Raw genomic sequence first — 22698 nt, 5'->3', positions numbered from 1 at the left:
TGTGCTTTGTTTCTTCTTCTATTTCCTGCCTTTTTTGGTTTGTTTCTTCTTCCATTTTTTTTTCATTTTTTTCTTTGTTTTTTCTACCATTTCTTGAATTTTTTGCTTTGTTTCTTCTTCCATTTCCTGCCTTTTTTGGTATGTTTCTTCTTCCAATTCTTGCATTTTTTGCTTTGTTTTTTCTTCCATTTCTTGCATTTTTTGCTTCGCTTCTTCTTCCATTTCCTGCATTTTTTGGTTTGTTTTTTTCTTCCATTCCTTTGAGGGATTTTCCTATATCCTCTTTTAGGGCCTCTATCATTTTCATGAAAGTGCTTTTAAGGTCGTTCTCTTCTGCTTCGTTCGCATTGGAATGTTGGGGTCTTGCTGGTGTGGAGTCTCTAGAATCTGGCAGTGTCATATTTGTTTTTCTGTTGCTGAGTGTGTTTTTGTATTGTCTCTTTCCCATCTCTTCTTCTAGTGGGTGCAGAAAGAGCCCCTTACTGGTCTGGGGACCAGAGTTCCCTTTTTGGTGGGTGCTAGCAAGTCCAATAATCTGGTGGTTCTTCTATTCCTTGTCCAAATGCTGGTCCCGTGGGTGGAGAAGAAGAACAGGAATCTGGAGCCCTTAGGCTCCTACCTGGCCCCCTGGACCCTATGCTGGGTCCTGTTGTACCTGATCCGGAACAGCTTCTCCCCTGGTCTCCCTGGCTCCTCTGGTTTCCTGGTCTTGTTGGCGGGAGAGAAGACCTGGAGTCTGGGGTGCTTGGCTCCCGCTGGGGTTGGGAGCTCTGTGCAGTTCCCAGGCGATCTGCAGGCACTGGAACACAGGCCAGGAAGCTGGCCTGTTTACCTGATGCTGCCGGAGGAACAGCTGCCGACTTCCACTTTCAACTCTGAACTAATCCCACCGAAGAGCGATTCAACAAGTTATCCGGCAAAAGATTAACTTCTCTCATTGTGTTAACCAGTCGTACAGGAAGCTCCTTGCACAGAAACATGAAGTTTTTTCACATGCATTATCTCTTCCGAAGTCCAGGAACTGTTTGATTGACAGCGGCGACGGAGAGAAGCGGGAGTAGTGCTCGATCTGTTAGGGGACCGGCTGCTTGAGCAGCCGAAAGAAGAACCGCATCCTCACCCCGGCAATGCGCAGAACCGCCGAGACGTCCCAGACTGCTGCAGGGGCCAGCAGCGCCAGCGGAGGTTCACCTCCACCTGGGGCTCGGCCTTGGCGCCACCAGTGCAGTCGCCGCCTCAGCACCTAAACAAGCACCCGTTAGATCCTGTTTTACAGAGTAAGAAATAAATAAAGAAGTTTACAATGATGCAATCTTTCATGGAGCACTGTGGGTTTCAGTAGCTACTAGTCCTCCCACATACCACTTTCTAGGCTACCAGAGGCCTTAGAACCACTTCCCTCTGTCATGGCATAAACGTTCCACTGTGGACAGCTTTGGGGCTGGTGGTCAAGTTCAAGTGAAATCTCAGCTTTTTCCAACATCAAGAACCCACCTAGCATTTTCAAGCATTCACTTCAACTGCTGTAGATAGCAATAGTCAAAGACTGTTGTTTAGCTTTTTATTTTTTTTTTTCTTTTTCTATGTGCCCAGTCAGCCTCATTCTCAAGAATTAGGTCAACCAAGAGTTCTATCCAGGAATCAGTGCTTCCTCCCATTCCATTCTCTTCCCAAGCTACATTTTCAGGAACTAGAACCATTCTATGGTCCCCAAAATAATTGATGAAGCATTTTCACTCAGAACACTCTGGAGTGGATTTTTTCCATACCAGTAACCAATTCTCCAACTACAAAAACCAACTGGATATATAAAGGCCCGATTAAGTTTTTACATCAATCACATGATACTACTGTCAAACTTCACATTACCAAACTCTTAAGGTCCATGCCCAAAAATTGGTGCCCACTTCAGTTGCCAGCTGTAAGTTAATTTTATGTCAGCTTGGCACAGGCTAGAGTCATTTTGGAAGAGGGATCTCAGCTTAAAAAGCCCCCCTCAGATTGGCCTGAGGGAAAGCTTTCTTGATAAATGCTCCACATGGGAGGGTCCATCTCAATGTAGACAGTGCCACCACTGGACTCACAGCCCTAGGTGCTGTCAGAAGGCAACATGAGCAAGCCACGAGGAACAGTCAGTAAGCAGCATTCTCCCATGGACTGAGACCCCCAGTTTGCTGCCCTGGTTCAGCTCCTTCCCTAATTTCCCTCAGTGACTGTTGCCTGGAAGTGTAAGATGAAATAAACTCTTTCCTCCCCCAAGTTACTTTTGGTCATGGTGTTTTATCACAGCAATTAAAACCTTAATTAAGATACATATTTCTGGCCGGGCGGTAGTAGCACACGCCTTTAATCCCAGCACTCGGGAAGCAGAGGCAGGCAGATCTCTGTGAGTTCGAGGCCGGGCTGGACCGACAGCTTCCAAAACAATACAGAGAAACCCTGTCTCGTAAAAACCAAAAAAAAAAAAAAAAAATCCATATTTCTGACCAACTGATGGGGTTTCTATAGTCTCCTTATTGAGTATAATAATTAGCCATAATAATTCAAGGAACTTAAGGGAAACAGTTTATACACTACTATCAATTTATTATAAATAATATTAAAAAGTAATAGAAATGACAAGATTACATTGTTTTTTTTTCTGCTGAGTAGTACTCCATTGTGTAAATGTACCACATTTTCTCTATCCACTCTTCAGTTGTGGGGCATCTAGGTTGCTTCCAGGATCTAGCTATTACATATAATGCTGCTATGAACATAGTGGAACAGACATCCTTGTTGTAGGAATGGGCATCTTTTGGGTATATGTCTAAGAGTGGAATTGCTGGATCTTGTGGTAGACTGAGTCCCATTTTCCTGAGGAATCTCCATACTGATTTCCATAGTGGCTGTGCCAGTTGGCACTCCCACCAGCAGTGGAGGAGTGTTCCCTTTCTCCACATCCTCTCCAGCACAAACTGACATTGGTGTTTTTGATTTTAGCCATTCTGACAGGAGTGAGATGATATCTCAGAGTTGCTTTGATTTGCATTTCCCTAATAGCTAATGATGTTGAGCACTTTCTCAAGTGTCTCTCAGCCATTTTATACTCTCTATTGAGAATTCTCTATTTAGTTCAGTCCCCTAGTTTTTAATTGGATACTTTGGTGTTTTGGAGACTTGCTTCTTGAGTTCTTTGTACATTTTGGAAATCAACCCTCTGTCAGATGTGGGGTTAGTGAATATCCATTTGCAGGCAAATGGATGGCACTAGACGAAATCATCCCGAGTGAGGTAACCCAGACACAAAAAGACAAACATGGTATGTACTCACTCATATATGGATTTTAGATATGGATCAGGGGAGTGTCAGCCTACAATCCCAGTGCCAGTGAGTGTGGGAAACAGGAAGGTTCCCAAGAGAGATGCATGATACCCCAGAGAAGTGGAATGAGGCAAGACCTCCTGATCAGATTGGGAACGTCGGGGGAGGGGAGAGGGAACCAGGTAAAAGAGAGGGGAATAGGAGGAGGGAAGAAGAAGGCATGGTGGAGCAGGAAGGTTGAGTCAAGGTAAGAATAGAGGAGAACAGGATGAGAGATACCATAATAGATCGAGTCATTATAGGCTTGAGAAGAGAGCTGACACTAGTGAGATCTCCAGAGATCTACAAGGATAACACCAACTGGCAAACTAAGAAATAGTCGAGAGACTACATTAATAGCTCCTCCTTGATGATAAGGTTGATGATTACCTTATATGCCATCCTATAACCTTCATCCAGTGACTGATGGAAGCAGAGACAGATACCCACAGGTAAACACTGAACTGAACTCTTGGACCCTAGTGACAGAGATGGAGGAGTGATGAGCAAAGGGGTCAAGACCTTGATGGTGAAACCCACAAAGACAGCTGACCAGATAAGGGGGAGCTCTTGAATCCCAGACTGATGGCTGAGAGGGGACTGATCCAGACTCCATGAAAGTAGTGTCAGTGAGGAGGCCACAGAAATCACTGGGGCCTTCAGTAGTAGATTAGTGTTTACCATGGTGTATGAATGATCTGTGGGAGCCCATTCCACATGGAGGGGTGCTCTCTCAGCCTGGACACATGGGGAAGGGCCTAGGTCTTTCCCTGGATGAAATGACAGACTTTGGAGATCCCCCAAGGAGGGCTTCACCCTCCCTGGGGAATGATGTAGGGATTGGGTGGGGGGCTGTGAGGGCTGGTGGAGGGACAAGGGAGGAGGGATCTGGGATTGACATGTGCAGCATTCATGTTTCTAATTTAAATAAAAACATATATTGAGGGGGAAAAAACTTCAAGTGTTAAAGGTCAAGTTACTTATGGGGCCGGGCCTACCTGAATAACAGCTGAAATAGACCAAAAGCAAAACAAAGTAACATCATCAGTACTGACAAGACAGAAAACCAAAATGCAGTAATCTGAAATATTAAGTGTTTCTCCAAATTCTTTTTCCCTTGGTGAAAAGAAAGATCACCATTCCCCTAAGGTTATGCTTTGTTCTGTAGGGACCTTCCCTCAACAGATTAGCTAATTAGAGTCTGTGTGGCATTTTGGATGAGAAAGACTGTAAACTTCCTTTTCTCTGGAACTCTGGGTCTCCTGGGCTAGGAACAATTCACCCCCTGTGGTTAGTGAATTAAACCTTCCACTCCCAGAACTCCCTGAGGGTCAGGCTCTGGAGGGATGTGGACACCTCGCCTACTTGAGCACCTTTGTGTGGGCAGAGCTAGGTTCTGCAATGGTGACAGGTGAGGGATTGCTCTCTCTGGGTAGCAGATACTTGCTTAAGTTTCCTAACCTCAGAGTTTTAGTCCCTCCCTTGCGTTTGCCCCCACTCCCTTCTGCACTCCGGGTTATTTTTCTCAGGCCAGCTTTTCCCTTTTCCACAAATCTTGACTCATGCTTCCCTGAAGCTGACTCTTGGAGACAATTGATGTGATCTATGCAGTGGGGTGGTAGAGTCTGCGATTCCCAAAGAATGGCTGCCATGTCTGGGAGACAGCTAGGGTATGCTCCAGGACAGGTGCTGTTGTGTCCAGCTAACCCTGGGACAGCTGTGGGCTGGGGATTTACCATATGCTTTTAATACTTTTAACTCTATTGATAACTAATAGAAGAATACAATAAACTCGATTACACTTGACCCAACTTCATCACTCGTTAATTTTCTTCTAACTCCGAGGCATTTAAGATTGTTAGATAATGTAATTAATTTCACATGGAAATCAGAGGTGCTTTGATCTAGGTGGAGGAGACAGGACTATCCCTCATGTAAAGTTCCCCTCCCCAACAATAAACACACCTACAAGTGGTCTTGAAACTTCCCTTTAAGACCCAATCCTTCTGAAGGCCAACTTGATAAACAGAACTCTACTGCTAATTTTGGTAAAATCAAGTGAAAATTCATCCCAACATTTTAAAAATAGTTTTGTCATATTCATTATAGTCAGTGTATACTCAGTAGTTATTTTCTGTTTTGTTCAACAAGTAATATAGGAGCTAAAGAGATGCCTCTGCAGTTAAAAGTGCTTACTGCTCTAACTGAGGACCTGAGTTCAATTCCAAGCACCTAAAGCCAGGGGCTTAAGATTGCCTCTAACCATCTCCTAGTGGTACCTCTGACCCCTGAAAGCACCTACACTCACACACACACACACACACACTGTAAAATAGAATAAATATTAGAATTAATAAAATAATACCCTTTTAGACTAATGAGGTTTCTAAGTCTGAAGAGATCTTATGTAACCAAGGAACCTGGACATGAAATACCATTGTTGATGGGTTGGGGAACAGTGAAGAAGGGGGATGAGCTGGGTTGTGCTTGGGAACAGATTGTCTTCTACTCTGAAAACTGCTAAAAACCTTAGTTCTGCTTCTAATCAGTGTATGTGGTGGACTAAGAAACTGCCACCGTCCCTTGGGAAAGTCCCTCTTCCCAGCAGAGCAGAGGAAACAGTTGCGGAGATATAGATTCTCTTTTCCTGGCAGATTTGAAGACAGAAAACATTGCATAATAAGCCTACCTTGTCAAAACTTCTCAAAAACTGCCTCCTCCCCAACCTGCACAATGAGCTGTCTCCTGCCAGGCATCCCGAGAATGGTGAGGACTGGACTGATGGTAGAGTTCTGTGCTTTACAGAATTAACGCAAGTAGACTTTGCCGTTCAGGACCCATTAAAACACTAAAATAAAATGAAACAAAACTGATTTTATATCTTCAAAAGCATTTGCTTTTCTGTCACTAATGTGAAATGTAGTTTGGCCATAAAAAGGGGCGCCTCTTCCTAACTATGAGAATTTGTACAAATTGTAGCCTGGGCACTGATAAATTCAATTTGAAATATATATTTGAAAGGACTTTGAAACAGGTATGGTTTTGATTATTGAACATAGAGTCTAAAGTGACCAGAGAGTTCACGAATTAAGAAAAACTACAAAGATCTAGAAGAGATATAAACTAAGGTGCATATATCTTGCATCTATGGCAGCAAATAAGACAGTTTCTGAGATTGAGAAATTACTATGTGATGAGACACAAACAGGACCCAGGAGTGTCTATGAGGCAAACCTCGGGGTGATGAGGAGAGCAAGCACAAAAGTCCGTTGCTTTCCAGTAAAAGAAGCTCCCATTTCTGTCTTTAGCTGGAGGGGTAGGGTGTTCTTGAGTTTTGCAGAGGCTTGCCCTTCCATTTGGCAGGTTTTAACTCAGGAGTTAGATAGAGTTCCAGGCAATTGTAGTCACACAACACTTTACACACAGGTTTAAATATAATTTTCTTCCATTCCAGCCCAGAGTCTATAAAAGTTGCTAGCATGCATTATAGACCTGGCAATGACAGCTATGTTCAGCCTTTTTATTATGACATCTTTTCAAATCTTATCAGATGACAGAAAATATTTTTTAGAACATTGTTTGGGTGAAGTCTCAGGCTAAATTCCACCCATATGTTAATATGGAAGAAATTCAAAGTAATAGAATTGATGTTATAAAGGATTTACTAATAGACATGCTTTGGCGACATTAAGTCACACAAAGTAGATTTACTAAAGGGTTAAGGGGGATGTTGTCTCTACAATACTCCAAAGATAAGTAACATGCTATCTAGGCCGGGTAGAGATCAGTAAAATTTAGAATGCTGGAGTGTAAATGTTTGTTTAATACCATTGGCAGACAAGCAATTAAGCTCCATTCCCATAACGGATGAGACAACCCTGACATACTCCTTCAGAGAACATAGCTCTAATGGGCAACTCAAGGAGGTAGCCCAGGGTGACTACTATCTATAAATCCTTCATGCTGTAAAGCTGCCACCCTACCCATTATCTTCTTTTGTCAAAAGTATAGCCGGGCGGTGGTGGTGCACGCCTTTAATCCCAGCACTCGGGAGGCAGAGGCAGGCGGATCTCTGTGAGTTCGAGGCTGGGCTGGACCGATAGCCTCCAAAACAATACAGAGAAACCCTGTCTCGAAAAAAAAAAGTATAATTCTGTCAGGTGGGCAAGAAAAACCTGGGTAACAACTGGCATACTCAAAAATAAACCTGGCAAAAAGTCTTCTCTGTAAATCTCCCATCTGCCAGACTTTTAATTTCCTGTCTCTGCTCAAATTAATGAAAGTATAACTTGGAGCTGAATCCAAAAGGAGATTTAAGGATGACAGTGCATGTGGAATGTTCAAGTCTAAGGTGCGTGTAGGTTAGTAAAAGCTTCTGTTGGGTACCAGCTTCTCTCTGGGCACTAGCCAGAGTCAGATGCAAGCTGCCATCGAAGAGCTGTTTTCTTACTTCTACTGGGTTTGTGGCGTGAATTGTCACTGGAGACACACTTGTGCTTCATTAAATGTGAGTGTTTTCTATCAAATACAAATATCAAATATAAAACCTGTGTTTACAATGAGAAATTCAAATCTTTTTTATCTCCTCCACTTTGTAACACGTTTATGTTTTAAACCCTCTCTCTACCTGATAAGACCTTTGTGTACACATAGCCTGCTCCCCCCACCACATGGGAAAAATGGAGCAGTTACGGGCTCCAAGGTTTCATAGTTAGGTTTCCTGGACATTCAGCTGGTAAACTGGTCACCTGTGCACTTGGAGTTTTTCTCTTAAATTATTACAGTTTTGTTTCTCTCTTCCCTTTTCTCACTTGACCCACAATTAGGGTTTGGATTTTTCTAAGTTCTGAGGTTTGGGGTTGCTAGCTCAGCTCTCATTTTCCTCCCATTGTGACTCACTGTGTATATATGAGTCACCCATTGCCTGTTACTTATGATCCTAGAGAGGACAGAGGTCCAGAGGGAGAGAGCTGGGCAGAGGAGAGAGCATCAGATTCCCTTGGAAACATCTTGCTTTTTCAAGTTCAGCATCCAGACATTTAACAACTCTGAGGAAAGTCTCTCAGAAGAAAGGCGGAGAGGACTGCAGTGAGTATTTGGGACCTGACCTGGCAGTGGAATACATGTGAAAGGGATGGTTTCTTGTTTTCTCTTTCTTCACTGTTGGAACTCTGAATTTAATGAATGACTTAGGGAAACTTAGCAGGCAGTCTCAAAGTAACAAAACTGTAATTGCAGAGTGTGCATAGTCACATGGGTGCTGCAGGAAGAAAATGAAGTTTATCATTTCTGGTCACTCCTTATTTAATAGTATATAATTTGTTCTCTCTTTCATTATAAAATTCAGGATTTGCCAAACTAAAACAGACCAAAGGAAAATTTGGGTGCCATTCTGAAAATTGAAGCAAAAGTGGAAAAGAGAAAAATAGTGTTCGTTTTATCGCAGCTGTTTCTGAGGGGAATTATATTTTTTTTTTGGCGTCTGGGGAGGAGCATGAATAACTAAGTCTGGAATAAAAGAAGTAACCAAAAAACTGCAGCATAAATAAGAACAAGTCATTATATTGGAATTAAAGCAGATTCGTTTCTTAGATGAGTGGCTGAGTCCAACAGCACTGAAGAGGGTACTATAAAGTGGGCTGAAACATTCATTTACTTATTCAGATTTTTTTATTTAATTTAATGTTATGTGTTCAAGTGTTTTTGCCTGCATGTATGAAACTGCACCACATGTGTATAGTACCAAGGATGCTAGAGCAAAGCAGCAGACCTAGGTTCATATCCCAGGACCTACACATCCCGACCATTCCAACTATCTCTAGCTCTAGTTCCAGGGGGACCTGACATCTTCTTCTGCCCTCTGCAGGCACCAGGCACCCCTTTGGTGCATGACACACATGTAAGCAAAATGCCATACATGTAAAATAAGAAAATAAGACTTGCTGCATATGAAATTCAATACTCCCATTTAGTAGAATGTTTTATTGTTTTATGATACTCCATGTGCATATTTGTAACAAAGCCCATGTTCTCCACAAGTGCAGCCAGTGATTCTAACCACTGAACCACCTCTCCAGCCCCTCAATTACTCTTTCAAGAAATACTGGCTTCAGTAGTTTGTTTAGTGCCAATCGCAGTAATCAGATTTCCTTCTCTCTTCAAGCTTAGTCTCTTTGAGATAGATGAATGAGTAAATATCATTCATTGTGAAAAGGTCTTTGGTCCCAGAAGGCGTGGCCTACATGACAGTGTCAGGTTGACAAAAGTAGCAGTCTTAGGTAGACATAGTTAACAAGGCAAATACCATCAGAAAGACTGACAAGCACAGATGAAAGGAGGATTTGGGAGGTCCAGAAAGGGCTTCAGTGGCAGGGGTGTTCTTCACTGGCCCCTACTCTTGGCAGACTTACACTTAGGGCAATGTGACTTCCTGGTTTCTCTCAGTGGAAGCCATGGTGCTTCCCCCCCCCCCCAACAGAGGTCAGTCAGAGGGTGAGTTAAGCCAAGTACCTGGGCTGGGTCCTCTTCCTGCTACATCACTGACATCTCCAAGAGAAGAAAGAGCCTTCAGCCTGGATCCCAACTTTAACCAAATGCAGGACAGACTTTGTGAGAGCAGATGTTAATTCACAGTATTGAAAAGCTATGGCTAATGAGACAAAAGTAAATTCACAGAATAGCATGTGATGTTTGAAGTAATGTAGTTCTTTCTTCCTTTCTCTCCCTTTCTCCCCACCCCCACATGTATGCAAGCATGTGTGTGTGTGTGTGTGTGTGTGTGTGTGTGTGTGTTTATGAGACAGACAGAGAGAGACCGCTTGTTTGTCTGTTAAAAAATTAGGAATGAGATTGACCTATTTTAAGCATTCAGCATAAAAAAATCACTCTTTTTTTTTTTTTGGTATTTACGAAACAGGGTTTCTCTGTATTGTTTTGGAGGCTGTCGGTCCAGCCTGGCCTCAAACTCAGAGATCTGCCTGCCTCTGCCTCCCGAGTGCTGGGATTAAAGGCGTGCGCCACCACAGCCCAGCTAAAATTTAACCCAGCTTAACATTTAAACTCCCTGATATTTGTCTGTCATGATGTCAAGTAATATTACATGATTGTAATTATCTAAATTTGACATAGCAATCCAGTGCTTTTTGCTAATGGACTTGAGACATCGTAATATCAGCTCAGCAAATAAGGACATTCTCAGCGAAACCTAACAGAGGATCAGTTTAGTTTCTCTGAGTGCTACATGAGCAGAGTCCTGGTTTCCATGCACGACGACTGTTAAATATACTGAAAGAAGGCCAGTGAGTAGGAAGACTGGGAAGGGAGCTGACATGTAATTCCCTTCAGTGAGGTTCATTAAAGTAAAGGGGACTCTGAGCCATGATTCAGGTCCTGTGCTGACAGCCACACATTAGTTGTTTCCTTAAAGAAGCTTTTCAACCTCCCTAGTACTTTAAGACATTAGCACATCTGTGAATTAAAGATCACAGTAACCACTGTGTGATAACAGTTTGAGTCTAAATAAAGTCATAGATATCAAGAGCTAACATCTGGGCTCTCATAAACCAAATACAAACTAGTAACGAGATGTGATCCTTCCTAGTGTTATTTCCTTCAACTGAATGCTGTTATTTCATGCTCAAATAATTTAGACAAAAACTGTGGGCTGTGGCTGATCAAAATTAAACAAAAAAGTTGCTAAGCTGGAGTGATGGTAAGAAGATCCAATATGGTGACTTCACTGATGTGTAAGCCTCAATCTCCTCCACTGAGCTCAACAGAAGAATCCATTCATTGTCTCCAGCTGAGTCCATTGTTCTATACAATGTATTGACATTTAATGTCTTTTGGATGAAGCACTGGATTTTGAAGAAGTTATACGGCCAGTCACAGTTGTGAAGAACTTTGGTCATCATATTTATGTTATCATGACAATCTCACTTTAGACCTTCTACATCTACGTGATTGAAGCTAAACCCAAGAAGCATCAGGCCTGATCCTAAACCCAGGGTGTCCATCACAACCAGACTACATCTTTTTGTTTTACCTTGATGAGAGATATGAATGAGGAGATAACACTAACAAACTCAGGAGTCTGTCAATCTACAGGTAAGTCAGACATATGTAAAGATTCAATGGTTCTTATAAAAGTAGACTCTTATCATATGTGTTTATTTTTTCCTGGTATCCTTTGTTGCCATAATTACTTAAGATGTAGCACTGCTCTTTGATAGCTGCTAGTATATCGAAACATTATTAGTTTGTATTCATTGCACTTGACATCATGGGCTATCATTAATGGACTTACCAGTAACGAAGACCTGCTTAGAATTTTATAGAAAATGATATCTTGTCCATTCATCCCAGAGTCTCAGGAATTTCAACCCAGTTGCAGAAAGAGATTTTACCCTTCTCAAGTCACCGGCCTCCGTTTGGTGATTGTAGTCTTCTTTTCGGTGATTGCAGCACTGGGAGCGACTTTAGCAGGTGGGTTCCTGGTAGGAAATCTTTTACCCTGTGTGTCTGTCACGCCTAAGTCAAGTGTTAGGGGTGATTTCAGCCCACACTCAATCCTGAACTTCCTACAGATGCTTCTTGACTTCATCCTGAGAAGCCGATTGTGAATTGGGAAGTCATGGTAAGTCCCAGGCCTTCCTCGGCTGCCCGGTGAGTTTGAAGACAGCCTGAATTATCTGAGACAATGTCTCAAAATTGAACAGACAAAAAGAACAGAGTCTACCATGTTTCATGATACAATTCATTGACATCTTAATATTACTACAGTTCTTACAGCTGGTAGCAGTCTGTAGAACTGCTCCTCTGGTGAACGAACTCATCCTGACTCACACACATACTCTTATGTGAGTGTTAGCATTTGTTTCCCCAAGCTGCTTCTCCTAGATGGCTATGCCTATCAAAATGAATGCTGAAGCTTGTCCAGCTGGCATATGCAACTGGGGAAAGAGAGGCAGGCAGATCTCTATGAATTCCAGGACAGCCTGGTGCCTGGCCTGTGTAGTGAGTTCCAGGACAGCCAAGGCTACATAGATACACTTTACCTTTAAAAAAGGATTCTGAGTATAATGTGATTTTTACTCTCTGTGAACCTTATAAAAGTGGAACCAGATTTCCAGGTTCTGATCTTGAGTCACAATTATCAGTGTATTGGACAGTAGCTCTCAACCTGTGGGTCACAACCCCTATGGGGTTGCATATCAGATATTTACATTAAGATTCTTAACAGCAGCAAAATTACAGTTATGAAGTAGCATCAAAAATAATTTTATTTTTGGGGGTGGTAACTGCAACATAAGGAACTGTATTAAATAGTCACAGCATTAGGAATGTTGTGCAGCTACATGATAACTCCCTGTGTTTCTCCTTCCCAGCATCCTGCTTGACTCCTAGTCCCACCTATCTTACTTCCCTATTGGCCAACAGTGTTTTATTGACATATACACTTCCCCACCATCTCCTCTTTTCTGTCTAAATAAAAAGAAAGGTCTTAACTTTAACATAGTCAAATTATATATAATACAACAGCTATGAAGCAAGAACACAGTTACAATATTTTAGCAAGTTACAATAATTTAGCAAGATTTAAAGAAAATAGCATCCATCCCATCCTTGTGAGTCCAAAGTTCTATATAAAGATTATCTTTTATCATAACTAAGGAAAATTATAATTATAACTATCTGCCTTCAACTCTATCAAAGACCACAGAAGGATACTATATAAACACTGGAATTGACAGAGACATCTTGCTACCTGGACAGTCACCCGAAGTTCTGCTGTAACATTGGGGCATCCATCTTCAGCCCATAGGAAGACTTCTCAGCAAAGCAGGAAATTTTAAACTGTCCATCTACATTGGCAGTCTGTCAGTCATTTTTCTGTGTCCTGCAGAAAATCTCCTAGACTCTTCCATGAATAAGGAACCCTGAAGAACTGTTTGAGTTCAGCAGTCACTTTTCTGTGGGTCCTGCATGTCCAGATTATACAGCAACAGTCAAACAGTCTAGGCAAGAGCATTTCTTGCCCAAATGGCTAACTTGCCATGTTGAAAGCAAACTAAATAATGAGTTTCTTCAATGCCCATCTTCTTCTTAGACATAACTGGTGATGCCAGGAGCAGACATTTCTCATTGTCAAGCAAAACCCTAAACCATTTTAAATGCCATTGAAAGGTTTGAAGACTATCTATATATCTCAAATACATCTCTATATATTTAGAAAACCTAACTTACCTAACTTTAAGTTCTGACTATTATAAGTAACTATCTATAATCTGTATTTAATTATGCATTATGTTTTAAAAGATCAGTATAAGCACAATACTTAATCAAGAAGACAAATATACATACCACAAAATTGACCTTGAATTTGTATCAATAAATAAAAAACCATACTCATACCATAATTCCCCTTTTTACCATTAAAAAGATATTGGTTGTGATCATTAACTAATTATAAGCAACCCCATTTAAATGAAAACAAATATTTATAAACAATAAAACTACTTCCTGCTGGATGGGGGGCGCTGTTCATACCATGGGGATCATGACAAAACTCAGAAACCTGTGTAAGTCCTTATTTTTGTGGTCTGTAAAGCTGTATCATCTTAGCTGTTTGAGATGTTGAATCACTTGGGCCACTGCTTCCAGGGGTCTTGGTTCATCAAACCACAGAAGCCTGGAAGGAATCCATAGCTTTCCATTTTCTGTGGAAACACAAATAAAATATTTTTTCCAAAGTAACATATCCTTATACTTAAGTTTTGAAGTCAAGGCATTTTTAAAAGATATAAGTTGAATTAATTTAGCAGCATTTATAATCAAGTGTACTTTAGCAGTTGTTCCTTTAGCAAACAAAAAACTGAAAAACACAATAGCATACAGTATCCAGACTCTGTGTACTTTCCATCTTACGTGGCTTATATTACTCTATTTGTTTTACTTTTCATTATTTTTTTTTATTTCTCTGAGACAGGGTTTCTCTGGAAATCTGCCTGCCTCTGCCTCTGGAGCAAATCCTACCGGCGTGTGCCACCACAGTCGGCTTCTCTATTTATCACTATGCTGTTTCTTTTTCTCTCTCAATCTTACATATATTTTTAAACACACCGTAAACCTTTAGAGGTTTTTCTTTATCCAAGTTTGACTCTCTGTGAACCTTATAAGAGTGGAACCAGATTTCCAGGTTCTGATCTTAAGTCACAATTATCAGTGTATTGGACAGTGGCTCTCAACCTGTGGGTCACAACCCCTGTGGGGTTGCATATCAGATATTTACATTAAGATTCTTAACAGTAGCAAAATTACAGTTATGAAGTAGCATCAAAAATAATTTTATTCTTGGGGGTGGTCACTGCAACATAAGGAACTGTATTAAAGCATTAGGAATGTTGAGAACAGTTTCTGGACATAGATATTTCTCCAAAACTTTTTCATTATTAACCTCTGGATAGATTTGAAAATGAGATTAATAAAATTCAGTATTATTCAATGATACTTAAGAGTTCGCAATCACTGATATATGGGCTATAGAAAAATGCCAAGCAAATGTTGGTACCCTGTAGCAAAAGTTCTAATAGGTCTTAAACCCAGAGTCAGATATGGGGGTAAATGCTGGATGGTCAGGAAGTAAAGGAGCCAGCCACAGGAGAGACCACTTACCTCTACTGAATCCTCAGACCAAGGGTTGATCCTGTCCTTAAGAATCCTCAGACTGAATGTCATGAGCTCCTGTCTCCTTCCACCTTGTATTCCTTCCTCTCTCCTTCCAGACATATCATGCTTGTTTCCGCCTCCCTAGTGCTGGGATTAAAGGTGTGAGCCACTACCCTTTGGTTCTGTATCTCTTTTAGAATGCAGCAGTCTTGTTTAGCCCAGGGTGGTCATGTACTCACAGACATCTGCCTGACTGTCTCCTGAGTGCTGGGATTAAAGGTGTGCACCACTACTGCCTGGTATCTATGGTTAACTGGTGTGCTAGCTCTGTACTCTGATCTTCAGGCAAGCTTCATTTGTTAGATAACAAACAAAATATCACAGGATCCTATGACCACATCCTTATACAATATCATTCTTGGGACTTTTGTTTTGATAATAGTAAGGATGGAACTTTGAGTACTCAAGCATCTGAGGCACTGAACTGCATCCTTAGCCCTAAAATATTCTTATACAAAGTAAAAGCAATTTCTCCTCTCCCTGGTAGCAAAATATCAACTTACTCTAATGGTTTTTAACAACTTAAACAAATTTTGAAGAAGTACTGAAAATTGTATATGATTATATATATGCATATACATACATGTATGGTTTTTACAAAATAACTGATTAAAATAAATATTCATATATTATATATTCAATTATATTCCTATATCTGAGTTTATACAACTATAGAGAAATTAATGAAGCTTATTCTATAAGCTAGGTTTTGTGATTACTAAGAAATACATGAATATATATTCATGTCCATATATGCTCATATGTAAAATACTATACATAAAATTCTCACATATTGTAGTATGTAATCTGTATGAATAGAGAGATAGCGACAGGGAAGCAACATCACTATATGAATGGAGCACAAGGCTAGATGCTGAAAATAAACAAGGAATTATAGTTTTTAATTTTTATGGTACTTAAACAATAGGAAAAATTGTGAGTCAAGTAATAGGCTTATATGATAAGGTCATGAAGCAATGATGTCCATTCAAGCAAGTAAATTTACCAAAGAGTCTTCAATATTTTCAATAAAATGTAGTTAACTACAAAAATACACTCCTTGTGGGATGCCACAAAAGTTATAATTTTATACACAACTAGAAACAATACATAGTTATGAAGAGAGTAATGAGCATTACATAGGCAAGAATATATATATATATATCCATCCTTTACAATATCTTTTCATGTATAAGATGTAATTTTGAGGTACCCAGTGAAGTGGGAACAGTGTTGTTTTCCATTTTCCTTGTAAGGAACAGATAATAAAATTGCAATCTATAGTCGTGTCTTCTGACTAATTTCTCTTTATGGCAACAATAATATTGCATATTTGTGAATAAGTTCATTTTCTCGGCTTTATATAGAGGACATGTGTCATCCCATTCTTGGAAAAAGCTTTGCCTAGGCTATGTGAGGACCATCCTCCCTCACAAAGTGCTCCTGACACCCCCTCAGTGGAATTCCCACTGGCCTCTTGCTGGCTCCCTGGTTGGAGATATGCCCAAAGACTTTCTTACAACCTGATCACAAAAGTGTGGAAAATTTGTGTTACCCAACAACAGGACCATAATTCCATTTCCAAGTTTTCTCACTGCTTAACTAACTTACTGAGCAGTTGTTATCTCAGATTCCCCATCAATAGATAATTTGATTTGAGTAGATAATTTTTACTGGCACTTGCTGCACTAAATGTCCCTGGTACTCTAAAATTGTTCAGCAAAAGTTAGGAAGTAAGGAATATTTGATACAATTCAGTAGAAGAAAAATAAGCATAGCAATTACTGATTTTGTGCTTTAGAATAAGCAGTTTTCTTATTCAATAGATGTTGATACCTGGGCTAAAATGTATACTATGTCTAAGTTCTCTCTGGACACAAAGTGAAAAATTACCCCTGCACTTAAGTATATTTGAGAAGGGTGGGCACACGACAGTTATGTATCCTCAGGTGAAGTAATTCTCTATAAGCATGCTGCTTTATAACAAGCATACAGTCTAATTTAAGAGTAATTATATGATCTCATGATTACACAAACATCATTGGCTGTATTTACACGAAACTACAGGGGGCAGGTGAGTCATCACTGCAACATCTGATGCAATCACCAAGTAAACATAGGAGACTACTGTAATATACACAGTCTGCTATTGACAGGATTGTGTGTGTGTGTGTGTGTGTGTGTGTGTGTTTGTGTCTGTTGTAGAAAGAGATGCGTACACATTACACACAATACTTATATACACTGTTATATGTTGCCAACAGTTAAAGAATGATCATCAATATTAAGGAAGGAAATAAGGAGGCAGAAAGTATCACTACAACTCTGACACGTTAAACTCAATGTTTTTATTAAAAGTGAAGCACATAAAAATATTATTGGTCAGATCTACAGGCTTGGGAGAAAGGAAGTTCCTAGGTAAGGTCATGTGTTAACAAAATTTGTCATTGCAATACTAGGCCATACTTCACAGTGAGGACCTAGCATTATAAACCATTTATCATTTCAAGCCCAGACATTATTATCTTATGGCATGTGCATGAACTACATGGGCTTTGGTATAAAGGAAATTATATGACAGAAATGGAGCATCTCCAGAAAGAATAAAGCACCCAATATAATTACAGATCAAATCCTGATGTACTGTTATTTTATTTTTGTTAAGTCTAAAGAGAAGTATTGTAAACCTATCAAAAGAAAATGTACTTCTGCTTTAGGTATATTTCATTTGATTGTCTTGAGACCTTTAAATTTAACACAATTTCCCCAAATGTATTTTCTTTTAACTATATTTTAAGAGGAAATATACCTTCAACCTAATAAATATAGCATTGTCTTTAGACATTTCTTCAGTTGAAGATTAGAAACAGCATGCTTATAAGCAACATTTAGGTTTAGCCTACCTTCTGGCATCAGCTCTCTATTGTTCTCTACTTGTCAGTCCTGATGGTCTTTTTCCTTTCTCTAAGAAAAGGGGAAACCCTTCCAGGCCCTTTGTTCAGTCCTTATCTCTGTTGACCACTCATTTCTCCATTCTTCATCTAGCGCATTCAATGAAGATTTAAACGTACGCTCTAGAATGGAGACCCCAGATGGCCTGTCTTTGAGCCTGACTATACTGGGTCCTTGGGAGTACCCTGGGTGATGTACTAGTTTGCCTGTCTTAAATGCCTACAGCAGTCTCTGTATTACCTGCTCAACTCTCAACAACACATATGGCCATTATTTGTCTAGTATAAAAAGATATAAGTGAGGAAAAAAAACCAAAAAAAAATGTATACTATAGTCCTCACCTCCAAAATAGAACTGCCCTCAACACGCTGAAGTTCTTTTAGTGATATTTCTCTTAGAAAGATTCCTTCTGGTTATTTTCCTGAATTTACAGTGATTTGTTCACTGGTTCAGAACAACAACGGAGGAAACCATGTCTACAACAGGCAAATGAAATAATGTGTAGCACAATGTGTACAGGAACAGCTTCAGTGTTACTTAATTTCTTTGGATGACTTTAGGTAGCAGATCTCTGATAAGATGCCAGAGTCGGAGATAACAATTCAATAGTTAACAATATATTAGTGAAAGTTAATGCCATGCAAAACAGTTCAGCCATCTAGGAAACCTCTTAATGAGCAATATCATCACCTACTCAAGTGGTTTCTATCAAGGATTTATTTCAATCTACAAAAGTACAACAATTTAATGGAAAAAATAACAGTAGCAATACCATCCCCAAAACTTTCAGATTGAGGAACAAAAACAAGTCTCCAAAACTGCATTCATCTTGAGAGGAAAATAAATGTTTAAAATTGCATTTTACTATGCCATCAAAGGAAATTCAACCTTCAGATCCTTCCGTCCTTAACATTCTGTTAAATCATTCTTAGTTGAAAAGAAAAAATTTCAAACTGATCATACACGATGTCTGGATGACTGGATTGGTTACCAACAAAAGTGCTTCCTTTTTTCTGAAAATACAACAACATGGAAAGTGAGCCAGAGCTTCTGTGCCTCTTACTAAGCAACTCTCACAGTATTCAACAGCACAAAAGAACTGGTAAGACAATAGCAGTCATTTTCAGAGGTTACACCTGATCTATAGAAGACAATTACAGTAGAAACTATAGGAATGATTATGCAGTGCAGGGGAGACTAGTTTAAAAAAACATTAATTAAAATAGCTAAATTTATTTTTATGTTGTTTGCATTGGTGTTTTGTTTGCATGTATGTCTATGTGAGGATGGCAAATACCCTGGAACTGGAGTTACAGACAGTTGTGAGCTGTGAATGCCCAGGTTCTCTGGAAGAGCAGCTTCTTAACCACGAAGCAATCTCTCCTGAGACTACTTTTATATGAGCATAAAATATTGGGAATAACTTCACCACAAATTATTTTGAATTGTGTCAATATTGATAATTGTATAAAAGATTATTTAAGTAATGATTTTTGACAATCTAGAATGTTGAACAAGTATGGAGACTAATTTCATAAAGAATAGAATATGCAGATTATCCTTTCCAAACCAACTAAACACAAAAATTAAGAAGTCAATCCAACAACTGAAATAAGGTAAAAGACACAAAAGACATAAAAGGATGTTAGAAAATGCACCATTAATGAATCTAAACCAAAACCTAGCAACAGTCACAATAAACAGCCTATTTAACTCATTTAAATGTATTTATTTAAACTTTTTCATTTTCCATAGAGAGAAAACCATCAAGCTTATTCTTTAAAAGCAGCAAAGTAGGGGCTGGAGGGGCATCTCAGTGGTTCAGAGCATGTGTTATTCTTACAAATGACCCAGGTATGGTTTCCAACACCTCAGGAGGCTCACAAGTGCCTATAACTATAGTCCCAGGAGAACTAATGCCCTCTGGCCCCTGAATATGATGCACAAATGCTGATGCAGGCACACATACATATCTATAAGAAATAAGTAAATTATCCTGTTTTTAAAAGCAACGAAGTATAGTGGCTGCTTACAGAGGCGTGTCTGAACACATGTGCACATGTTCACAGGAAAATTACATGAGGTGATGGTAAAAGACACGAAGAGGAACCATCAGCAACTAGCAAGCCATACTGGGACAATCACACTAGAAAATAAAATGCATCAGAATAAACTATAAGGCTATCTGAAGTAGGAAATTTGAATGGAATTGTAAACATTCAAGCATTTCACCATTCAACCAAAATTCTCCCATAGTCAAAGGAACCAAAGCTACCAAACACACCAAGCCCACACAGAACAGATGATCTCACCTTATAGAAAGTCTTATAGCTGGAAAGGCTGTGCAACAAACATATGAGCCAGGTGAAAGCAATGCGACCCTAAGGTACTTCCCAAACAAATCTGCCCATAATTCTATAAAGAGTTCAGTGAATGAATTAAATGACAATCTGAGATAATGGATCACTTGATGTGTGTCCTGTAAACACTCCTTACTGAAGAACTTCCTGAAGAGGTACGCAGACCATTCTCATTACTGGATTGGACTGAGTCGGGAAGGAAGGGCAGAGTGGCAGTGGGCAGATGGAACGGTATACAACAGCAGGTAAGTTCCAGTTTACATACCAAAGCCTTGGCATAAGCCCTTCTCCATTACAGACATTGCCATTTTCTGGGAAGCTTCTTTTGTGGGGAAGTCTAACAACATCAAGAGGGAAAGAAGTCATCATTAACACAGTAATTTAATACTGTTAATATACCAAACATATTGATTCCTAGTCAGTATGGATTTTGACTTGGACAGACACACCAAGAATGAGTATGTTCAAGTCCATTTTTCAGGGGAAACCCCTGATCCCATAGACTTTGAATACAGAATATTCTGTAACACAAAATATTTGACAAAACATCCCGCCCTTCCCCCAATATATAGGCTATAGATTTTGTTATGGTTGAGTGAAAATGAGGGCAGGACCACCCCAAGGTATGACTGTGGAGAATAATTGTACAGTAGATATGAGGGAGAGAACAGCTGGAGGTTTTGGAAGCGTGCAGATTGAACTTTGCCAACAGAATATTTTGGGCCATGCGAGGAGGAGGAGCGGTGGGGAGCAAGAAAGGAAAAGAAGACAGAGAGAGGAGAGGTCAAAGAGGCCAAGAGCAAGGCTGCCAGGAGCCAAAACAGACACATAGCCAAAATAGCTGCATTAGGTAAGACTCACAAGCTGGGGGAAGGGAAGGGAAGCCCCGCCCCTGGGCTGGAGAGCTGTAGGCTAGGGAGTGGGATGAGATGTACTGGGGGAACCACAGGTACTGGACTTGTTCAGGGTTTCTTTAGGCTCTGAAAGTGGTGATGTTTCCTTGTATAAAAAGTGACATTTTAAGTCAGAAAAAGAATGAATTCAGTTTGATTGGTAGCTAATAATTATTGTAGAAACAGGTGATGAATATTTTCCCTGACACTTTCAATTAGCATTTATTAATTCTATGGTCTTTTCTCTATGTATTTTGTTCTAGGACTAAAATCGCTGGTAACGGACAGTATGCATTTCTGCATAAAAATGGCATTAGCAGTTCAAGCAGCCATTTGTTTAAAAAGTGGATTTGTAGCAAATGAGATGCCTACACCCCAAGAAATTAAAACCTCATACATCTAAGATATTCTACATTAAATGTAGCTTTAATTCTCTTTGAAAAATATATTAATATTACTATGCATGAAATTCATGCTTAGAACTGTTCATTCTTGTCTTGTTTCAGATTTGATTTCCAAATCTAGGTTTTATAAATCTGTCCAGTTCTTGACAAGTAAGATGACTCTATTGTACCCTATTTAAAAGTTGCTTGGCCTGGGGACAGCTCAGTGATAGAGCATATACTTGCTTAGTATTTGCAAGGCCCTGAATCTTACCTCAGGATTAGACTTATAAACATTCCAAATCTTATTATCAAATGAAAATTTTCATAATTAATATATTCAGCATGAATGAAAATTGCCTAAATATTCAATATATTCATTGAATTATTAATTCTTTAAATTGATTTGAATTTGAATTGAAATCAATCTCATGTATAATTACCTCCTAGGAGCTCTAACCTGTCTGGATTTAGAGGATTTTCTCCTTATTTTTATCATCAATACTAGCAGTTAGCTATTGCAATATTTGCATTACTTTTAATGCAACACAAGTATGTAGTGTAATTGGTATACAAGAACTTTACAGAAAACAAAATCCTTGCACTGTGGTCTTCGCGTGAGAGGCTTGCCAGCCTGTACATAAATCAATCGTCTGAATTAGCACCTTTGTCTACGTGTGACTGCCCAGGGTCTGTCACCTGATGGGCACTGTGAGTGGTAAGGCTCTAGCACTTAAGAGCATGTTCTGTTCTTTGCTGTTCAAACATCTCCAATGACTGAGATTCATTGTCAAATGTCAGCCTCTTCAGAGGATAGTGGTTCCATGTTCATTGAAGCTAACACCGTTTCTATACAACACACAAGCCCTTCTTAAAGCTACTGTGAAGCTGGTGGCATGCATCCTGTGGGTGCTAAGTGTGTGCTCTTTGACTGGAATATATTGTATATACTGTGATGGCATGAAACCCAGACTGAGGCAAAAGCTCAGTACCTTTGTGTTGCTGACCACCTTAGCCTCTGTCTGTCTACTCTCTTCACC

The 22698-nt window shown here is 39.8% G+C and overlaps 1 long non-coding RNA gene across 2 annotated transcripts; it reads left to right on the top strand.

Moving 5' to 3' along the window:
• The first annotated feature begins 8317 nt into the window (after positions 1-8317).
• On the top strand, positions 8318-12581 carry LOC121139725. Of its 2 annotated transcripts, none has more exons than XR_005876636.1 (4): positions 8318-8431; positions 11287-11449; positions 11708-11827; positions 11929-12581. It is a non-coding gene; the product is annotated as an uncharacterized LOC121139725 (long non-coding RNA). The 2 variants fall into 2 exon arrangements; XR_005876635.1 differs by having other exon boundaries at positions 10993-11449.
• Positions 12582-22698: the final 10117 nt, after the last annotated feature.

Source organism: Mesocricetus auratus, unplaced genomic scaffold (assembly GCF_017639785.1).
Source record: "Mesocricetus auratus isolate SY011 unplaced genomic scaffold, BCM_Maur_2.0 Super-Scaffold_100001, whole genome shotgun sequence".
In the NCBI taxonomy this organism is placed as follows: Eukaryota; Metazoa; Chordata; class Mammalia; order Rodentia; family Cricetidae; genus Mesocricetus; species Mesocricetus auratus.
The sequence above is the reverse complement of the archived record's forward strand: the minus strand, read 5'-3'. Positions and strand labels throughout refer to the sequence as shown.